This window comes from Euphorbia lathyris, chromosome 3 (genome assembly GCF_963576675.1).
Source record: "Euphorbia lathyris chromosome 3, ddEupLath1.1, whole genome shotgun sequence".
NCBI lineage: Eukaryota > Viridiplantae > Streptophyta > Magnoliopsida > Malpighiales > Euphorbiaceae > Euphorbia > Euphorbia lathyris.
In genome coordinates, this window is record NC_088912.1 from 25,889,081 (window position 1) to 25,904,828 (window position 15,748).

General features: G+C 38.6%; 1 non-coding gene across 1 annotated transcript; it reads right to left on the reverse strand.

The window, feature by feature from the left end:
* Positions 1-14,001: 14,001 nt before the first annotated feature.
* Positions 14,002-14,108, reverse strand: LOC136225119 (small nucleolar RNA R71). Its single transcript, XR_010686853.1, has one exon. It is a non-coding gene; the product is annotated as a small nucleolar RNA R71 (small nucleolar RNA).
* Positions 14,109-15,748: the final 1,640 nt, after the last annotated feature.

Sequence of the window (15,748 nt, forward strand, 5' to 3'; positions counted from 1 at the left end):
AATCCTCGGTGAACGGAGCTTCGGAGGTGTCTTCAATGGAGGTTTGAAGGATATGGAGGAGGTGGAGAGGATTTCTCAAGGTGAAAGCTAAGAAAATTACAAAAGTAAAAAATCTCTAATTTACATTGGAAAATCTCTATTTATAGACGCGGCTCGGGCCCTTTTCTTGACCTAATTCGTGTCCTTATTGATGTAGGAAGTCGTGGGGTCCATCGTGGCTTCGTGGGGGCGAAATTGGTCTTTTTGACCAATTCCCGCAGGTCTGCTTGCTGAGCAGGCCCCTGGGTGCCTGCTCGGCGAGCAGGCTCCTAGGTGCCTGCTCGGCGAGCAGGCACAATGCCTGGGCAGTGCCTGGGCGGTGCCTAGGCGGTGTCTGGGCAGTGCCTGGGCTGCGTGCCGATGCTCAATTCGCCGAGCGGCTGCCGGGGGTCCCCGAGACACGATTTTTGCCTGAAATTGATCACGTTTTAACCTATACACGCACATAAACTCCAAACAACATTAGTCCAATGGCTAAATTGACCCGCCAATCGCTTATTTGAGCAAACGCTTCGTTTGGTGCGACTTTTGACGGATCAATTAGCTTCAAAAGATAACGGAATTATAATATGCATGCCATTTTGGCCGTATTTGCCTAAATTGATCATAAAACGAGCCTAAACAATGAAAAGTAAATAAAACATTTCCAATTTCTAACTAGCTCACACAAAAGCATTTAAATGCGAGAATTGCTCGCTTATTAGCTAAATAACCCTAAAACCCGTCCTAAAACCGTACCCAAAGATAGGGGTTTTTGACCCCTATCAAGTGCCATCAAACTGGGCACATTAAGTCAAGCTGTCCTAATCTGAAGAAAGATAAGAATGGAAGTTAAAAGGCAATGGTGGCCACGTGGAGTGACAGTGATGAGTCGACATCATCTGAAGCTGAGCAAAATGAAATAGCCAACATATGTTTCATGGCAGGTGTGGAGCTGACCAATCTCAGTCTGAGCAAGCTGGCCTCTCTGGAGATTCTGAGCAGGAGGAAAACAACAATGAGGTAACATCCTTACTTTTGCTTAGAAACGAAATGGTAAATGCCCTGAGTGACCTATATACACTAACTAAGAAGTGTAACAAAAAGATTAAGGCACTCAGCAGGCGATGTGACGAGATTGAAGAGGTCAAATTGAGTTACCTCCGATATCTCCTCCAGGACAACTCTGATTTACATACCAACATGCAAATCTTACATAAGTTTGTCACGGAGGTTCAAACTGAGTCAAAGAAACTTAGGAAGGATGTCACAACTTTACAGAACCAAATAAAAGGTTCAACTAAGAATAAACCCCATGCTGAGTACTCAGGTACTGGTCAGCATAAACAGTTTACTCAATGTAGCTGCTGTGGGAAGAAAGGACACATAAAAGCTGTGTGCTGGCATAACAAACAGACTGTCCAATGTGACTTATGTGGTAAGAAAGGTCATACTACCAAGGTATGCTGGCATGCTCAGCACAACAATGCTGACGACACTCATCATCACCCTCAAAGGGTAACTATGTGTGGCTTTTGTGGTAAAAGTGGCCATACTACAAATGTATGTCGTCACAAGTTAAAATATGACTTTGCACCTGTTTACACTAATAAGAAATGACCCAAAAAGAATTGGGTACCTAAAAACGAATAGTTTAAAATGCAGGTCAGCTTGACATGCGTGGAAAAATCAAAACTCTGGTATATAGACAGTGCATGCTCAAGACACATGACAGGTGATGAAACTCAGTTCATCACATTAGAGCTTAAACGAGGAGGTAGTGTAAGCTTTGGAGACAACAAGAAGGGCAAGATAGTCGGCTCAGGAACTATCGGAGGTAACCCTAAAATTGAGTCAGTCTCCTTAGTTAAAGGTCTCAAGTATAATCTTCTAAGTGTAGCTCAGCTTTGCAAGAGTGGAAGGAAGGTTATATTTGATGATACTAAGTGTCAAATACTCGAGGGGAAAACAAATGATTTGATTTTAACAGCCCCTCGTGTAGAAAATGTTTACATGTTGAGTTTGGAAAAGGAATTTTCAAAAAGTATATGCTTGGTGTCAAAAGAGCACAACTCCTGGCTATGGCATAGGAGACTTGGGCATGTCAGCATGGACCTCCTTGCCAAACTAGCTAGAAAGCAATTAGTTAAGGGATTACCCAAATTAAAGTATGAAAAAGATCAACTCTGTAATGCTTGTCAGCAAGGTAAGCAAATCAAAAAGTCATTTTATAGCAAAAAGGTTGTTTCAACCAAAAGACCATTGGAATTACTACATTTGGATCTTTTCGGACCTATCCAGCCACTCAGCATGGGAGGTAAGAAATTTTCCTTAGTTATTGTAGACGATTTCTCTAGGTATACTTGGGTCATCTTGCTGAGTAGCAAAGATGAGACATTTGAGATGTTTGCCACATTAGTCAAAAGGCTTGAAAATGACAAAGACCTAAGAGTAGCTCACATTAGAAGTGATAATGGTGGAGAATTCAAAAACCAATTGTTTGATGAATTCTGTGAAACTAATGGTATTGACCACAATTTCTCTGCCCCTAGAACTCCTCAACATAATGGAGTTGTTGAAAGAAAGAATAGAACAATAGTAGAAATTGCTAGGACAATGCTGAGTGAAAATAGGCTCCCAAAGTATTTTTGGGGAGAAGCTGCCAATACAGCATGTTATATATTGAATAGGGCATTGGTAAGACCTATATTAAAGAAAACCCCTTATGAACTTTGGAAAGGATGAAAGCCCAATATTGGATACTTTCGTGCCTTTGGGTGTAAATGTTTTATACTCAACACTAAGGATAATCTGGCAAAGTTTGATGCCAAAGCTGACGAAGCGGTCTTTTTGGGATACTCAACAAATAGTAAAGCATATAGAATTTATAATAAAAGGACCCAGGTTGTAAAAGAGTCAGTCCATGTAGATTTCGATGAAACTGACCCTGCAGGTAAGACAACTCAACCCATGGAGGACGAGCTGAACTCAGCTTCTGTTGACCAGAATGGACATGATGAGTCATCAGTACAAGAACTGACCAAAGGTAAAATCGAAACTGAAATTACCTTTGTTGACCAATCTGTCCCTGCAGAGATTGTAGAAACACCTATTCCAAACAACTCAACATTACCCAAGGAGATAAAAATTCCAAGAGGACATTCAAAAAAGTCCATTCTTGATGATGCAAATAACAAAGTAATGACTAGAGATCAGCTTAGGAAGTTCCTTAGCAACGTTGCTTTCGTATCAGTTCATGAACCAAAGAACTTTGCTGATGCTGAGCGTGATGAGTATTGGATCAATGCCATGCAAGAGGAGCTTGACCAATTCACGAGAAATGAGGTATGGGATTTAGTATCTAAACCTAGGAATAAAAAATCCATAGGAACTAAGTGGGTTTTTAAAAACAAACTAGATGAGCATGGAAATGTAATAAGGAACAAAGCTCGACTTGTAGCCCAAAGCTATAGTCAGCAAGAGGGCATTGATTATGGTGAAACCTTTGCACCAGTTGCTAGGCTAGAAGCTATACATATATTGTGTGCATATGCTAGTTTCATGAATTTTAAATTGTATCAAATGGATGTTAAGAGTGCATTTCTTAATGGTTTTATAAACGAAGAGGTATATGTTAATCAACCTCCCGGTTTTGAAGATCCAAAATTTCCAAACCACATTTATAAACTCAAGAAGGCCTTATATGGCCTGAAGCAAGCTCCAAGAGCTTGGTATGAAAGGTTGACCAACTTCCTGCTGACCAGGAATTATGTCAGAGAAAAAGCTGACACAACCTTGTTCATTAAGAAAAAGGGGAAACATACCCTACTTGCACAAATCTATGTAGATGACATAATATTTGGTGCTACTGACGAATCCTTGTGTCAAGAGTTTAGCAAACAGATGCAGACTGAGTTTAAAATGTCTATGATGGGAGAACTCAGCTTCTTCCTTGGACTTCAGATCAAGCAAGGTAAGAATGGCATCTTCATTAGTCAGTCCAAGTACACCAAAGAGATGTTAAAGAAATTTGATGTGGAAGATTGTAAGCCCATATCAACCCCAATGGGTACTGATACTGTCCTATGCAAGGATGAGAAAAGTAAGTCAATAGATATTAAACTTTATCGAGGTATGATAGGTTCCTTACTTTATCTCACTGCTAGTAGACCTGATATACAATACTCAGTATGTTATTGTGCAAGATATCAAGCTGACCCAAGGGAATTTCACTTAATTGCTGTGAAAAGAATTTTTAGATATTTGCAGAGCTCAGTTGATGCAGGTTTGTGGTATCCAGCCTCAAATGTACATGCTGTGTGATGAACGTATGTTGAGTTACTAAGAGATATGAAATCCATCTACGTAAAATTAAATACTCAGTATCATAAACGACTCATATTCTACAAACTGAGTAAATGTCCACTTGCACCAATTAACAATGACACGTGTAACAAATCATACCTAGGAAAATGCAAGTAATAATGAATACCCATGCGCCGAACCTGTCATAAATGGCAGAACTTTGTCGATTAGAGTCCCAAGATGAAAACGGCTAGTTCATTAATGACTCAAAATTCTATAAGTAGTGGAAGAATCCCCACTCATTACTCTTTACGCTTACGATATTCTGTAATCAAATCCTTCTCTCTCCCTAAACCTCAAAACCTTCATCTGCAACAATGGCTTCCGAAAAAATGAAATCCCAAACGTCACCAGTCAGCCTTGCCAAACCTTTGGCAAACCCACTCAAGCTGACCTCGCTGGTCCTTCAAAGCAAATAGAAAGGAATATGATCAAGGTCCATAAAAAGGTCAACAATTTGGAGGTTCTAAAGTGCAGATGGTTTTCTCCAGGATTCGTCACTTCTGAGAAGCCATTCTGCGACTGGATTGAGAAGAACAAATGGACCGGTCTCTTCTCACTCGCCGGAAAAACATACCCCAGGCTGGTCAGAGAATTTTACTCTAACATGCTTGTTAATGAGGATGATGCTGACTACTTGGAGACTACAGTCAAAGGTCAGAAAATCACCATAACCCCTGCCTATCTAGCTACTTTGCTTGATTTACCAGACGAAGGAATAGAATTTAGGACAATAAAAGAGAAAGTACCAAAGGAAAAACTTGACAAGATCAAGGGGTTCTGCAAACCCAAAGATTATAAAGGGGAAATACCCAGCACATGTATGGGGCAAGACCAGAAGATGGTTCACTACATGCTGACCAACTTCATCTTCCCCAAACTCAAGTCAGCCTCATCTGCCTCCAATTTTGAACAATGCTTCATATGGCACATATTGACCTACACTCCACTCAACATGCCCGTTTTTCTGGTTGGGGCTCTTCAATGCAGTGGAAAGAAGCTCAGGCTGGGTTCTTTGATCACTAAGATCATTGAGGACAAACAGATTGAGACAATCAATGAAACTAACACTTTGGGAAGTGAGATCACAGCAGCTCTGCTGATTGGACTGTTGTACAATCAACCGTTGAAGGGATATGAAGAAGTTGTTGATGATGAAGCTGAGAAAGAAGTGGAGGTTCCTGCTGAGTCACCTAAGGAAAAGAAGACGAAGAAGAGAAAGGCCGTTGAAACATGCTCCAAAGACATCCATGTTATCCTAAAGAAAGTGAGACTAGTGTCTCAAGAAAAGGTTAAAGCTGACAAGACTAAGGAGAAAGCTGAGTCGGCAGAGAAGAGAAAGAGGCTAGAAGAGCCTGAGGATGAAGAAGAGGGTACTCCAGAATCCCCCTTGATGAAAAGGAAGAAGGATAATTCCTTAAAGACAGTTGAAGCTGATCCCCTAGATTGGGTTGTATCATCCAAAGGTCATAGAATTGACCTAGAAAAGGAAGCTGAGAAAGAAACTGAGCAATAAGCTGAGAAAACAAATGTTGAAGTAGAAAAGGGAGGCTGAGAAAGAAACTTATGTTGAGGAAGACATTAATACTGAGCAGGAAGAACCTGCTGATGTTGAGCAACCTCAGGCTGATGCTGAGCAAAGAGTTGAGGAAGAAGAAAACGTTGCTATTGAGGATCATGCTGAGCAACATGAGCATACAACTGATGAGGAAAATATTGATGCTGACCCTTCTCCTCCCGAGGAACAAAAGTTCAAGCGACTTAAGAAGAAAGCCCATAAAACTCAAGTTATTGATCTCCTTGTAGACTCTCCTCCTCAAGATATTGATGCTGAAATGTCTAAAATTCAGTTCAAATACTTCTCTCATGATGCTGAGCTTGAGTCCCCTCTAACGGATCTTGTGCAAAACCAAGCCTCTGTTACTTGTATTGAGGAACAAGCTAAGACTCCGAAAAATCCAAAAACTGCTCAAGATGGAACAAATCCGGCATCAACTTCATCACCTCAGAATGAGCAGGTCAACATGACTAACCAAACTCCACCTCCAACTCAGCATGTTGACAACTAAGCTCCTGAAGGTACTCCATATCAAAGTCCAGTCACCACTCAAGGTGATCAATCTGGCAAAGAGCCAACTCCTCCATCATCACGCTCAATTCCAGCCTCTGAGTCAAATGCGGCTTAATTCACCTACTTGAATGCCACTGAGTCAGGCCATCGCATCATTGCCTCCGCTCAGTCCTTGCTTCAAGAATTGAACCCTCCTCAAGCTGATGCTGCTAGATCTTCGGAAACTGAGTCCTCTCAACTGCCTGGAATCACTCAGCTTCTCAATGAACTACGAGGACTCAAGGATCTAGTAAGTGTAATAACCACCATTCAAACTCAGCAGCCAAGGCAAGACCAAATCACAAAGCTAACTGAATTGGTTCTCACAATGGTGAACCATCTGAACTCACTTGAAGGCAAAATCCACCAACCATCCAAAGTTAATCCAGGGTATGCCACTTCTGCTGAACTTCAAGGATATTTTGCTAAGTTAACTGCAGAACTGACCAAATCAAGTGCACCTGGCAATGCTGAGTTTGCCACCTCTGTTGAACTACAAGAATGCTTTACCAAGCTTAATGCTGAGCTGACCAGTACACGTGACTTAGTATCCTATTCCTTTCAGTGTACAATTGACCAACTGAGTGAAGCAGTCAGCCTACTCAATGTTGAGCGATTTCCGCAAGTGCACGGTTTCGCTTGTAGTAATAAAAATATCGATCCCATAGAGATACGTTTTTTAACGAAAAACTTATTTTTGAATTGTTAATTTCGAACTTGTTAGATTTATTAAATGTAAATGAAAAGTGAAAATTGGTTTAATTGAATTTAGGAAATTTGTTTAATTGAATTTGTGAACTTTGAGTATTTGAAAATGCTGGAATAAGATTATATATTTAGAATAAATCGATTGTTAGAAAGATCATCTGATTTTAAGGATGAATTTTACAAAACAGGAACATTTAGAACTTATAAGAAAAATGAATGAATTTGTTCATTTGCATTAAGCAAAGAAAACAACTTAAACTTTGTATCGATTATGATGATGAAATAAATGACGGAACCTCTAATTAATTGGCTTTGAACGCGACAAAACCCTTTCAGGATAGTTGCCCTTACTCAAATTAAAACTCTTTCGAGATGATAATTTGCCTAAGTGTTCAACAAAGTTTCCTTGTAATGATTTTGAATTCAAGTGCATATTAATGAAAACACCAGCCTCACTTATATTGGATTGGTTACCATAAGTGCTGCATTACGATTTGTCGAATAGAATGGACTTTATTAGATGAAATATAAATTGATACAAGTTTACAGAGAATAAGGAGCATCGAGTTCTTCGAGGGCGTGCAAGTGAAGGGCTTGATCGGTTCCGCTTCCTTGGGTTTCCTAGGAGGTTGTCAGGCTCGGGGGCGAACACTTTACTCAATCTTCTCGCTGTAACTTCGTAATAGGGATTCGGTCGGCCACTACCATGATGCAAACTAAAACTGGAACAATGTCTAAACGCTACTGAGTTGTAATTAAACTATAAACAATATGTGTACCTCATCTTGTTTTGTACAGAATCTAATTTCTAACTCTCAAAATGTGTTTACTTAGAACTTCGACATAAGTTCTACGCTCTGATTTCTATATCTATATTATAACATTTCATATCAACATCTTCTCTTCAACATCAACTCTTTATTTATAGGTGATGAAGGGTTGAGTTTGAAGTGATGTGTCTGTTGGTTAAGAGTCGTGTCCGTTGTGAAAGGACGTCTTTATCCACTTGAACGAACGCATTTCTTGGATTTTCAGCATGTGTTAAATGCTCTTTGTGAATTTCTGCACTTACCGAGGATGGTAATCCGCGGCCGTGAATGACGTAGCACTGAGCTGAGCGACGGACGAAGGGGAGAAATGGTTATACAACGCGTGTCGCGGCCGCGGGTCTGGGATCCACTGTCGCGGCCCGGCAGGTTTTCTTACTTCTTGCTTTCGCTCGTGTCCTCGACTTGGCGCTTTCGATTTACGTCATCTTTGACTCCTTTTGAAGGGTTTTTCTTCTGTTTTAGATCCTTTTTCGTTCCTATTTGGATTTTACCAAATATTCAGGTACCTTGCAAGAAAGAAAGATATTCGAAAGTAAAAGTAATCTAAACAGATATAAATAACACGAATATGTAATAAAAATGATATAAATATTAATGATATTTTAGGTATATTTTGGGCTTAACACTCAACATCAACAAAGCACAGATGGATGTTGATCTAGTCTCCAACAGTGAACTCTTGAGCTTTTCCCAGGAGATTATGAAGGCAATGCGCATCAACAATGCCCAGCGCATATTTTATGACTCTGCCTTGCTCAAGATGTACCATCAATCATTTGATCAGATCACCAGCTCGCTCACATGGCTTAGCAAATCTTATGAATGCTTGCTCAGCATGATTAGCAGTTCTCTTCGTGTTCCCCTCCATGTCCAAGATGACAGTGTTCCTATAATTGATGGCTTGCACGAAAGTACTAGGAGACTCCAACGTTATTCAACTCACCTCTCCTCTCACGCTCGCACTGACACATTCATTTATAAACCCGATGATGGCAAAATGGGGGAGACAAGTCAAGGAGGAACTCAGCTTGCAGGTAATGCCTCAGGAAGTAAAGACAAAGGCAAAGGAATAGCTAAAGCTGACCACCAAGCTCAGAAGAAGAAGAACTATATATAGTCTAGTAAATGTTTAGAACTTAGCATAAAAACCTTCATATATGTGTTTGCTTTATTTTCTTGTTTAATCTATGCCAAGTACTATTTTCTCAATATAGTCGATAAAATTGAACAAACAAATTAAGAAGTAAAACATACTCATTATACATTAACACTAAAACACTTAGGTAATAATCTGAGTAACAACATACTTCTAATATTTTTGAAAGCTGACTTAAAATTCAAAAAGTTCAGATCTTGAAACATCCAACATTAAACTAAGTCAGTATACACAAATGTCTTAAGGATAATTCAATTAAATCTTGGAAGGTTTAGAATTAAGTTAAGACAATATGTGCAACCCTTACGCGAGAGTCATTTCAAAAATATATCAATCATGGGGTAACTTATAACTGAGTTCCATAATTATGTATTTTGCCAACATCAAAATGGGGGAGTTTGTTGAAACACCTTTCCACAAGATTTTGATTTGACAAAATCATCCATGATTAAGAGGCAATTAAATTTAAATGCTTTGATTTAATTGTACTAATATGTTTGTTCAATATTGAGTGCAAAAATATACATATAAAGTTAGACAGGTCAAAAGTCAGCACAAGCCAAAAACTGAGTGGAACGGGAACTCAGCATGAAAGAATAGAAGCTGAGTAGAGTGGAACTCAGTCTCAGAAGTTTCCTTCAAAATTGCCAGAACGAAGCTGACTAAATTAGAAGACTCCTTTAGAATTGTATAAACAGAATAGAGCTGACTAAGAAGGAACTCAGCATGGAAGTTGAACATTCGAAGATAACGAATGAAGTTGAGTAACAGTCAGGACAGCATGAAAGATCCGTTTACTAAAGGACAAAGTCTGCCAATCTTCTGCACCAATAATTGAAGCCTCGAAAATACAAAGAAGACTAATTCCAAAGATCATGGGTCAATGGATTATTGGTAAAAGACAACTGGCACAAAAAGACAAGTCTGATGCAAGAAGACAAAACCTGACGCCTGAAGAAAACAGAGAAAGGGAATGGCGGAACAGACTGAAGCTGACCAGAAGCTGTCTACTAAAAGAGCCGTTTTGGACTTAACGGCTAAATCATCTCAAATGATCCAATCTCCAGATTTTCATCTATAAAAGGACAATGGTAGTTCTTGGATCATTTGCCGAAGTATCAAAAGAAAAATACAAGAGAGAAAATCTTGAAAGCACTCAAATACAAAAAGATCTTACACCAACTTTTCTATTCTCTGTGTAAATGCTAGATTGATTATTTTGTAATCATCTAAGGTGTTCTTTAGTTGAAAAAGAACAAGTGTGTGATCAATAGGAATATCAAAAGTATTGAGCTGAGTACTTGGTTGTAAGTATTCAGTGGTAGAAAAATCTAAGTGCTGGGTTGTAGTACTTAATAGGAGTTGAGTAGACGAATAGAGGACGTACTCTTGCATACTCACTGCCTTGTAAAGGGTTTGTGCTCTACCTTGAAAGATCTCAGTATTGGATTGAAAATCCCAGGAGGAACTGGGGACTGGACGTAGGCAGAGAGGCCGAACCAGGATAAGTCGTGCTGAGTAACTTCTAAACTCTTGCTCTCAATATTTAGATATATGTGCATGTGTTGCTTGTTGTATTTACTCAGCTTATAAATTATTTGAACTAAAACTGAGTAAATCTGAGTGCTAAGTTGGAAGCTGACCTTTCAAGTGTCAATTCCCAACTCTCAAGTCAAGCAGTTTTAGTCAGCATAGAACTAAAACTGTCTGACTAGTTAATCGCCCGTGCTGACCAACACGCTGAGTTATCAAACTCTTAAAATAAAATTAAGTCAACATAATTAAAAGCGAAAAAGTTACATTAATTCATAACCCCCCCTTGGAACTAATTACTAGGGACTAATAAAAAGTGCTACAATGGCCAGAAACTTCAGGGAGATTGATGGAGTGGGCAATTCGCCTGGGAGAATTTGATGTCCGTTATGAAGGTAGATCCGCCCTGAAGAGCCAAGTCTTGGCAGACTTTGTGAACAAATTCACTGAGGAAGGCGTAAATCTCCCTAATCCAAATGAAGAGGAATAAACAATGTACACTGATGGCGCTTCCTAAAGCTACATTATGAGGCCCTACTATTGGGACTACGCCTATTGAAGGAGATTACACCGGAGTGGGTCGTGGTCTATAGTGACTCTAAGCTGATGGTCAACTAGGTGATAAAAAACTTTGAGGTGAAAGATGAAACCCTGGCCAAATATGTAGAGGAAGTCAAGAAGCTATCAAACTACCTCGAGATCAAAGAAACCAAATGGGAGCTAGTCCATGTGCCTCGGGGTTCAAACACGGAAGCAGATCATCTGGCTAAACTGGCTTCTGGCAGGGATCAGCGGATGGAAATACAATGCCCGTTCGAGGTGAAAACAAGGCCGGCATTCGCCTCAGAAATCATTGCACTTCTTACACCCGCTGTGGAAGATTGGAGATCACCTATCCGCCAATACCTGGCAGATGGAACTTTGCCTGAAGACAAAGAAGAAGCTCGACGGACGGTAAGAAAAGTGGCATACTTCTCCATAATAAATGATTGCCTGTACAGAAAATCTTTTGGGCAGTGTTAAGCCCAAAATATACCTATAATATCATCAATAATTACATCAATATTGCTACGAATTTATGCTATTTATACCTATTTAGAAAGCTTTTACTTTCGAATATATTTCTTTCATGCAAGGTACATAAATATTTGGTAAAATCCAAATAGGAATAAAAAGAGCTCAAAATGGAAGAAAAACCTTACAAAAGGAGTAAAAAACAACAAAGATCAATTACACCAAAACGAGGACAAAGATGAAGTCAAAAACTGAAGAAATGTCAAATTCTCGGTTGAGGAAACCAAATTCTCGGTAGAGAATTTGAGGGCCACGACCGAGAATCTCAAAATTCTCGGTCGCGACACGCCTTTTCCAGACATTTCCTTTCTTCCGTCCGAAGACCAAATTGATGGTCCCCCATTCTCGGTAGAGAATTAAACACTCTCGGTAAGACCAGCAACCTTTGCAGCACAACAAACACATGTTTAAATTCCAAGAAACGTGTTCGTTCGGGTGGATAGAAATGTCTCTCCACAAACGGATACGACTCTCCACAACAGACACGATCCTTCACAGCGGACACGACTCTCCACAACGGACACGACACTTCAATCACGCCTCTTCAACATCTATAAATAAAGTATTGATTTGAGAGTTGAAAAGGAATAATATTGAGAGAGTTAGATTAGTGCAGAGTTTATGTAGAAACTCTGACTCAGAAATGAGTCAGAGATTAGATTTCATTTCTGTTCAAAGCAATATGTTGTACACACATTGTTTATTCAATAATAACAAATTCAGTAGCGTTTAGACATTGTTCCAGTTTAGTTTTCATTTTGGTAATAGACCGACCCAGTCTCTATTACGAAGATTCAGCGAGAAGATTGAGTAGAGGATTCGCCCCTGAGCCTGACAAACTCAAACGAAACCCAAGGAAAGGATTGACAACCCGTTCACTTGCACGCTGTCGAAGAATTCAATTCTCCATGTTCTCTGTAAACTTGTATCATTTTATATTTCATCTAATAAAGTCTGTTCTATTCGATAGATTCTTATGCAGCACTTTTGTAAATGGGCCGAAGTGGATTGATGCTGGTGTTTTCATTAAAACGTATTTAATTCAAATCTTTACAAGGAAACTTTGTTGAACACTTAGGCAAATTATCATCTCGAAAGAGTTTTAATTTGATTAAGGGCAACTATCCCGAAAGGGTTTTGTCGCGTTCAAAGCCAATTAATTAGAGGTTCCGTCATTTATTTCATCTTTATAATTCGTACAAAGTTTAAAGTTGTTTCTTTGCTTAATGCAAATAAATATACCTGTTTACTTTTCTAAAGTACTAAAACGTTCCTGTTTTGCAAATTCATTCTTAAATCAGATATTTTCTAACATCTTCATATTCTAATCTAATTCTTATTCTAACTATTTCAAAACCAAAACCGATTAAACGATTTTCCATATTATAAACCTTTAAAGTAAATTTAACCGATTCAAAATAAGTTTTTGTTAAAAAAGCGTTCCCTGTGGGATCGATATCTTTTATTACTACAAGCGTATACCGTGCACTTGCGAAAATCGCTCAACAAGTTTTTGACGCCGTTGCCGGGGAAAGCCAAAATTTTTGACAAAATTTTAAATTTTTCGTGTTTTATTACGAATCTAGGTTTGTTCATACTTATTCAAACTTTTATATTTTATTTATTTCCAATTACTAACATATTTATTTTTCAAAATTATGTTTTATAGGTAGTTTCGGTTCGTGCGAAATTTCAAGTTCATGCGCAGTTCTCGAAGTTCGGGCACGTCACCAGATCCTATTGACCCAGAAATTGAAAGAACTCTTAAAAAGAACAAGAGAGTAAAGAAAAAGAAAAACAAAACCCCAATAAAAACTAAAATTACCGAGCCAGAAGTTATGGCCACACTTATGGATTACGCTAGGCCAGGAGTGGCCGGTGTAACAAATAGTATAGTTAGACCCCAAATTAATGCAAACCAATTTGAAATTAAGCCTGTGTTGCTTAATATGTTGCAAAATAATGTAACGTTTTACGAGTTACCTAACGAAAATCCTAATACCCATTTGACAAATTTCTTAGAAATTTGTGACACTTTTAAAATTACTGATGTAACTGCAGAAGCAATCAAACTTCGCCTTTTTCCTTTTACTTTGAAGGATCGAGCCAAAGAGTGGTTGAATTCTATGCGAGTCGCATCAATTGAGACTTGGGAGCAATTAGCCCAAGCATTTTTATCAAAAATTTTCCCTTTAGCAAAAACTGCAAGAGTCATTAAAGAGTTAACATCTTTTTCTCAAAATGATAATGAAACTCTTTATGAGGCTTGGGAATGTTTTAAAGAACTTCAACGTTTATGCCCACACCACCAATTGCCCGCTGAACTTTTAATGCAAACATTTTATAATGGACTAAATCCTACAACTAGAGGTTCATTGGACGCTATGTCTGGAGGGTTATTCATGAAGAAAACATCTGTCCAAGCAAGAGAACTTTTGGAGGAAATGGCAATCAATAGCAGTATGTGGCCCGCGGAACATGGACACGTACCATTAGCGAAACCATCATCCTCAACAACATCATCAGTTAAAGGTATAGTGAATCTTGATCCAGTAGCGATGTTGCAAGCCCAATTTTCTGCCTTGTCGCACAAAATTGATAGGTTTATGGCACCGTGTGATCCTAATGGTCAACCAATCCAAACGGATGTGGATTATGAAGGTATGAGTGAAATTGAACAGGTAAACTTTGTCCAAGGGCAAAACCAAACTAATAACCCTTATTCCAATACGTATAATCCTGGATGGAGAAATCATCCTAACTTTAACTGGAGAGATAATAATAACAATAATGTTAATGCTAATCAAAATCGAACTATTAATTATCAAAATCAATCAAGAGATACGTTTAACACTTTATCTTCTAAAATCGACAAATTCATTGATGCGATGAGCGGAAAAATAAGTAATCACGACGATGGTTTTAAACGGATCGAAAATAAATTCGATCAGCTTATTAAAACCAATCATCTAGCATCCATAATTTGGAGATTCAAATTGGACAACTCGCTAAATCAATTTCATCCCGCAAAGAGGGAAGTCTTCCAAGCCATACGGAAGAAAATCCGAAAGAGCATGTTAAGGCTATCACTCTTCGTTCAGGGAAAAACTACTTAGGCTCGGAAATGCCCAGAAATTCGACTTTACCTGGAACTGATTTACCAAAGCCCAAAGAAGATACGTTAAATAAAAAAGATTCACTGATTGACTCTGGTACAAAAACTTTTGTACCCAAACCACCTTTTCCACACAAAGTCCACAACAAGGACTATGATAAAACAACTTTTAACATTTTTAGACAAACTTAAGAATTTGCATATTAATTTAACGTTTATGGATGCAATTACGCAAATTCCCAACTATGGAAAATTCCTCAAAGATTTAGTTTCAAAGAAAATCAGTTGGGAAGGAATTTCATCCATTTCACTAACTGAAGATTGTAGTTCGATTGTGTCAAACAATTTACCCAGGAAACTCAAAGATCCCGGATGTTTTACCATTCCGTGTAAATTGGGAGATATAGAATTCCCAAGTTGTCTTTGTGATTTAGGAGCAAGCATTAACTTGATGCCATTATCTATTTTTAATAAGTTAGGCTTAGAAGAAGACATCAAACGTACCAATATGGTTTTACAATTAACGGATCAAACCACTAAAAGACCATATGGTATAATTGAAGATGTTTTGGTTAAAGTTGACAAATTTATTTTTCCTACTGATTTCGTTATTTTAGATTTTGCTTATGATGTAAACTGTCCGCTAATCTTTGGTAGATCGTTTATGAACACGGGACGTGCTCTAGTTGACGTGTCGGAAGGGAAAGTAGTTTTACGAATAGGAGATGATAAGATTGAGTTTGATATGAATCAAGCGATGAAATATCCTATGGAGGATTTCGCTTGTATGAAACTTGATTTAATTGAAGAGTGTGTAAATGACGTTGTTCAGAAAGAAG